Raw genomic sequence first — 7,061 nt, forward strand, 5'->3', positions numbered from 1 at the left:
AAAATCACCACAACAAAGGAGTTTCAGTTTTTACCCATGCTTTGCGAATGAACTAAATTTCTACATTAAAATGTCAGAGCATATCAAAATTTTTTCTTAAGACATTTCAAATAAAATGAAAGAAAAAATCTTCCACAAAACGCAACAGGTTGAACGATTTCCCGTCACAGCATTGTCAACGAGTCGCTGTGAAAATCAATCAAATTCGATTCCAAGTTGTTAGCGGTTGGCAGAAACTTCGAGCAAATAAAATTGAAGGATGAAAGCGATCTTAGAGTTGAATGACAAAAGTTAAGCAGCTAACCGTTTATCAGAAAACTAGTTGATAATTGCGATCAGTACTATAATTAATTATATAATAGGGTAGTTTACGATGTATTGACAGCTAAAGAAATTGAATATGGGAATTATTAAACATTGATCTGAAATTATGTATCAAATATCTTAGAATATTAGAAAACGAGGAAATGACAAAACTTTAAGCTTCTGAAAACTATCACACAACACAAAAGAAAATAATTCCTAAGTCAGTGATATAATAAAAATTCCATTATACTCAAGAAACTAAAAGACTTTCCTATACCTATTTCAGACTGCCAAAGCACTGCAAGGTTTTCCACATTAGAGATTAAGAAGCTAAAACTTGTTGGAATGAAAAAAGTATAAAATTCATCTCGGACTAAATCCATTTACTAAACAATATTGTGACGCTTATGTATGCTAGAGAACTCAACATTTATCTCTTTGAATGCCTAGATATAGAAACACTATTGTACTTTCCTTCCCTAATAGGGAAGTTAATCTAGTTGAGATATTACTGATGGATGATTAATTTCACCATTTAATAATTGCTGTAGTGTCGGAGGATAGATGACTCAGATACCTGGATAACAACAATATTCCTTAAAGTGTATATTACCAAAATCAAATTTCATCCTTAAGAACCAGTCTTTTATTCAACAGGAGAATCCAAGCACAGACGTTGATGTATAAATTTTACACGAAAAATATGACTAAGTGCTTTCGAGGGGATATATTGATATAGATGCGACAGCTTTATAACTTCCAACAGAATAGTTGTTTTCTAAAACTGAAGGTTTATTTATCGGTCATAAGCTGTACAGTGAGCCCAAAAATTCATTTGATTGAAAATTTAATATTTTTTTGGATATAAATCACTGAAGACGACTGACAAGAATACGACAAACAAAATTTTATCTGAATTGCTTTTTCTGTAATTTTTTTCAGGAAAACTGTTCATATCTATTCAGTCTTTAAAGAAAAATATTGATCACTTAATAATTACAGCTTTCTATGATTACTGTTATTCATATTTTTTACGAGTATATCAAAAAAATTCAATTGTTTCAATTGATTAATCATACAATGGAATTGAGATCAAGCTGAAGTGAATTACGGAAATCATAATTCATCCAAGCAGTGTTGTCTTCCAAAATTAATCCGGCGCTACATACTTTAAGGTATTTCGTAATCAACAGATTACTAAGTCATTTCAGGCTTATTTTATGTTATATAAATATTTATAGTCAATTGCTGACCCACCATAAATATTCTGTTAACTTTAAATAAAAATATTTAATACAGAAATTTTGTAAAAGTGAGTCATTGTCATGTATTGCTGCTCTTTTTATCTATGGAAGTGTTGCGCAGTTTAAACGCAGATTAATCGCGATAATCAAACTCACAATCGCAGAATGTTGGTCATTCGAAAGAAGACTGCTTCTTTTTTCCCAACCATTTTATATCGTCTCTGAGGCCTGCGCTTCAATTTGTCTGCGATGTCTTCTTTAAATGTTATTTGGGTCATTTTTGGTAACTTCATGCTTTGTTTTTTTGCGGTTTTGTGCGTGAGATTTTTAAAAACAGCGGCTTAATTAATTTTGACAGTTACTTTATTTAATTGTTGAATTGAAATTTTTAGTAGTGTTTAAATATTTTTTATATTTTTTATATAGGAAAGGAATTATGGAAGTAAATTACTCAATACAAAATACTTATAGAGTGGTAAAGTAGGAAGTATGAATCATGAATCATGGGAGTTCATCTGTAGTAGGCGCCTAATCAGAGACTTAAAGTTTATTTATGTGAAACGAACCCTTGTGACACAAACCGCTGTAGAGCTTATGTGTGGTCCGAGTCTGTGAACGACATAGTTTGTTTTAAGTATACGCTTATTCGTAAAATCAATGGTATCTTCACTACTCTTGTTTGTCACATAATTATTCATGTTTTGTATTCATATGTACATATGTATGTAGGTATAGATTATAAAAAATTGTAAGAAAAACTAAACTTCTTTAATTTTAATAATACAAAATGTCGTTCTACTTTTACTAAATGATGTTTTGCAGTGCTTGGAGATTATTCAGTTTTGATATCGAAAAATGACAATTCTTGTCTTCATTAAATACAAAATATCTGTTAAGAAATTTTTTATTTTTTATTTTTTCTTTTTTTATTCACTCCAGAGAATATCAACATATAAAAAGACAGCATTGTTCAAAAACTGAATGGTGGTACTTTTAGAAATCTTCTTGAAGGAATACATATTTACTTTAGTGAAAAACCAGACATAATAATCATGTACATCCGAATTATAATAAATTAGAACTAATTTTTAAACTTAATTTACCAAATGTATTGTGAAACACTTTGAATGAAATTCCCATCCATACTGAATTGTATCAGCTAAAAATGATCGTGATGACAATCTCATTATTAGATACTATATCTAACATTTACTATACACAGTTTGCCGTACATATACCAAGTGAGATGTATTGTAATAGCAAGTATGTTTATATTACTCTACTCTTACAGACAAAAATTTTTTAATCTGAAATTAAAAATTTTGCTGTTGAATATATACATATATCTGCGAAGAGGATCAAGCAACAGGATTAAATTGGATTTTTTAACAGTTACAGCAGTTTGATTAAAAATTATTTGAATCACCACCAGAAGCGGAGTCATTGCAAGCATTGCACCTTACGCCTTATTACTTCTATCGTCTAACATTTATTTGCTGCAACGGAAATGAGTCATCCTTCGCTATACTATTCTAAGCATGTAACATATTGGCTAACAGTTGATTTAGACTTTCCGATGTTCAAAGAAATTGAAGAGCACAATTTAACAACTCTCCCTAGGTTGTTCACCTTGCAATTTGTATATTGTATAATCATCACATACAGTCTTCTAAATATAACATATAAATATTGTATAATCATCAAAAAATATGATTCGATTGTAAAAAATCAAATTATGACATCACTTAATATGAAGTTAGTACATAAATCGAACAGATACCTACCTTTTGGTAGCTAGTGGAAACTAGTTATGGTACTTTTTTTATGAAACAAATTCACAAAGCTCATTTGTTTCTAATTAAATGAATTATATATATTTTGGGTTCAATAACAGATGAAATAGTACGCCTAGCAATATTTAAAACTCTGACAATTGAAATGAAAATTTCAAAAAAACAAGGTTGCTCTATATTAATTGCAGATGAATCAAAGATAGAATGATTCCAATAAGATATGGAAGAAGCTGGGAATAATTTCTGCAGGATGCTAATATTAAATATGTACTGCCAGTGCCGGTTTTAGCACTATCGGTGCCCCTGGGCAAAATTTTTAAGGCGTCCCCTACCTTCTATTGGAAACCATGTAAAAAAGCGAAAAAAAAATTGTATAGAATGATAATAATAATTTTTTTTTTCTTTTCTTTTATTTATGGAATTATTTAAATCTTACATACTAAAATTATTCATTCAAAGTTTATGTCACTACCTAAACTTTCCTTCTTTAAAACGTAAAGATTCTTAACTTTTGATTTTTAATAATTATTCAACTTGATGTGGTAATACATTTAGGATGCATTAAAGCTATGCTGGTAAACCTGATCTTTTGAGACGGGATATATTTCTTGTTCTGGTAAGATATTAAGCGAGTGGGTTTGGATGTACCATTATTTTAGCATCATATTTTTGCTATAGGAGGGCTAGCTCGTCTTTGACTAGAGGTACATGAAGGTCCATATGTATGAAGGAATTTCTGAGGAACCACAGGGCTCCGAAGTATTTTTGACTGAATGCGCTGTATAATATCTCCGAAGTATTTTTGACTGAATGCGCTGAATAATATCTATGTTTGATACGCTGGCTTTACCCCAAAGCTGGGTCCCGTAAGTCCATATGGGCTTAATCATAGTTTTATATAACAGGTGTTTATGAGCAAACCGTAATCTTGAATTTTTATTGAGTAACCAATACAACTTAAGAAACCTTAGTTCTATTTGTGTTTGTTTTGCGGCTATGTGTTGTCTCCATGTCAATCGTCGGTCTAAATGAATAACAAGATATGTAACGCTTTAGGATGCCTAATGGATGTATAATGACGTTATTGGGAGTTACGGGTGGACAAGTATCTTTTCTAAGAGTAAAGGTTATGTGTGTACTTTTTTGTTTATTTACGCGAATGCGCCAGTCGCTTAGCCAGTTTTGGACGTCCTTGAGATGAGCCTGTAGGAAGCGGTGAAAGAATTTTTATGAACGCTGAGAAAACATTCTTACAGCAATATCCGGAAGCTGAGATATCATTTCATTGCTTATTAGGTCATGACCAGGAGCTTTTTTTATTTGAAGCTGGACAATAATTTTCTTGACATCATTAGGACTGACTTTTATTGAATTCGGAGCACTTTCCGAATTTCATGCAGTTTTTTATCTAAAGTTTCTTTTAATAGCTTAGCTGGTTGATTGAACTTTTGTTTTGCGGATGGAGATCTAATTCGTTGCCATTCTCTTGGTAGACGGCATTGCGCAGATATCCTTTTTGGAGGCTTTGTGTCGGGATGATGCTTGATAGGTGTTGCGTGCACTGCAGCTGCGGTTATAACAGTCGTAAGAACATACACGGCTAAGTCTATATCTGTTTCACTTCTGCGCTTGGGTTTAAAGTTTATGTGACTGCTAATGTATTTTCGGAATTTAATCCAGTTAGTTTGTTTGTTATCAGGACAGGCGAGTGATCAGAAGACAATTCAGAACAAGTTTGAGAATTTATAAGGTTTCGGTCTATGCCTTTGACAACACCAAAATCAATTAGATCGGAAATTTTACGTCAGTCTGGGGGCAAATAAGTGGGTTGACCTGAAGAGGTAAAATCAAGGTTCAATTGGCGATTTGATAGCGCTAAGTAGATGTTTTTGCCTTTAAGATTAATAAACCATGAGCCCCAGTGAGTGCGTTTAGCATTATAATCGCCTGCAGCTATAAACTTTTTGCCAAGTGTTTTAAAAAATTCGATAAATTGCGTATGATTTACATTAAATCTGGATGGACAGTAAACTGACGATATCACTATATCTTCGTTCCAGCATTTAAGACTTATGGACGTGGCTTGCAAATAATCCTTAGCGAATTCTTCAATTGCGTAATGATTTAGACGATTTTTTGACATATTTTTATGGAATTCATTTTGAAACGATAGAGTTTAGTAGTTGTTGCTGAGTTTTAAGGAGTTCATGGATCATCACTTGCATTGAAATCATAAGTTGATTCATTTGTGAAACAGAGTATGCTAACTGAACAATCACCATCTGTAGGGTAGAGGTTTCCCATTGAGTAATATTGCTTTGTATGTTAGAAGAGCTTTTCATAACGTTTGCTTAAGTTAATTCATTAGTGTTAATTGTTACAATATGAGCGGCTTGACTTATCTGGAGAAATTGTTCGTTGGTATATATAAAATTACGTGGTGAGGTCTTAGGTCTAATAGTAATTTTATTTTTCAATTCTTTGTAGACGGAGCATCCTCTATAGTTTGCTGTGTGAGAACCTTGACAGTTATTGCATTTAATAACATAACAACATTATTTCCATTTCTAGCTGGGCAATTGGACGAGGCATGCAGCTCTCTACAAATCAAACAGACCGAACGTAGGGAACAATTGCTTTTGGTGTGTCCGTATTCGAGGCAGTTATTACATTGAGCTATATTTGTACGTTTAGGTGGTTCTTCAATGGTTATTTTTCTATGCAATAAATAGCGAAGCTCATATATTGGATAAATTTTGTTTTTTCCACATTTGCTGCTCTCTGGTTCTAATTCTAACAATAATGAAATTATAAAATAATACTTTGTCATAAAAATACTTTTTATTTTACGTAAAACTAATAGTATAAATTTGAAAACAACATGGCATAATGAACCTTATGTATTTTTATATATAACCAAAAGAAATATTCATTTATTAATTCACTTATTAATCTTAATAATTTCAAACATTTATTCTTGATAACACTAATAAACCTTTACTTTTCTGGCCTTTCTATCGGCAAACTCTCTTACTACTGTATTAAAATGTATATTTTGTGAAATTGCATTTTCGATGTAGTTGAGACATTGTCGATCGTAGATAGGTTTTTATCACCTTAAGTTTTGAAAAGCGTCATTCTCCACTAGCAACTGTTGCTGGTATAGTCAGTAATATTCGCAGTGCTATTCATGCGTTTGGGTATATTTCTTCATCTGTTGTGATGGTTTATGAAATTTAAGATAGAGAGAGGCAAGATAGCATCATTGTCATCAGGCAAAAATGATTTCAGACTTATGAGTTCATCACACAGCATACCTCCATCTTTATCAGATTGCGAACGTAGAGTCAATTTAATTGAAGATTATCACAGAGTGTCAAAAGTTCCAACCTTTCTGGGATCTTTTTAATGTTGTACAAAAATGACCAAGATTCGGAGTATTTATTCAACTGATAAAATCCTTCTTTGACTAAGCTTAATGTTGTGTCCAAAAGAGAATTAAAAAATTCATCCTCAAATTTCTTTTCTGGAGAAATTATAGGCTCGTCACAGGTAGTTTCACCAGATTGACATTTAATATGTCTAAGTCTATTGGTTTTAAAAAGAGATTCAATTTCAAGCTCTCTAGCTCATTCTTTCGCTGTTGAAATGGCATTTTTGAAGTCCGCTATTCTATACTCTTTCATATATGTACAGCATTTTTTCAACAATTCTCTGG

This window comes from Teleopsis dalmanni, chromosome 2 (assembly GCF_002237135.1).
Source record: "Teleopsis dalmanni isolate 2A chromosome 2, ASM223713v2, whole genome shotgun sequence".
Taxonomy (NCBI): Eukaryota; Metazoa; Arthropoda; class Insecta; order Diptera; family Diopsidae; genus Teleopsis; species Teleopsis dalmanni.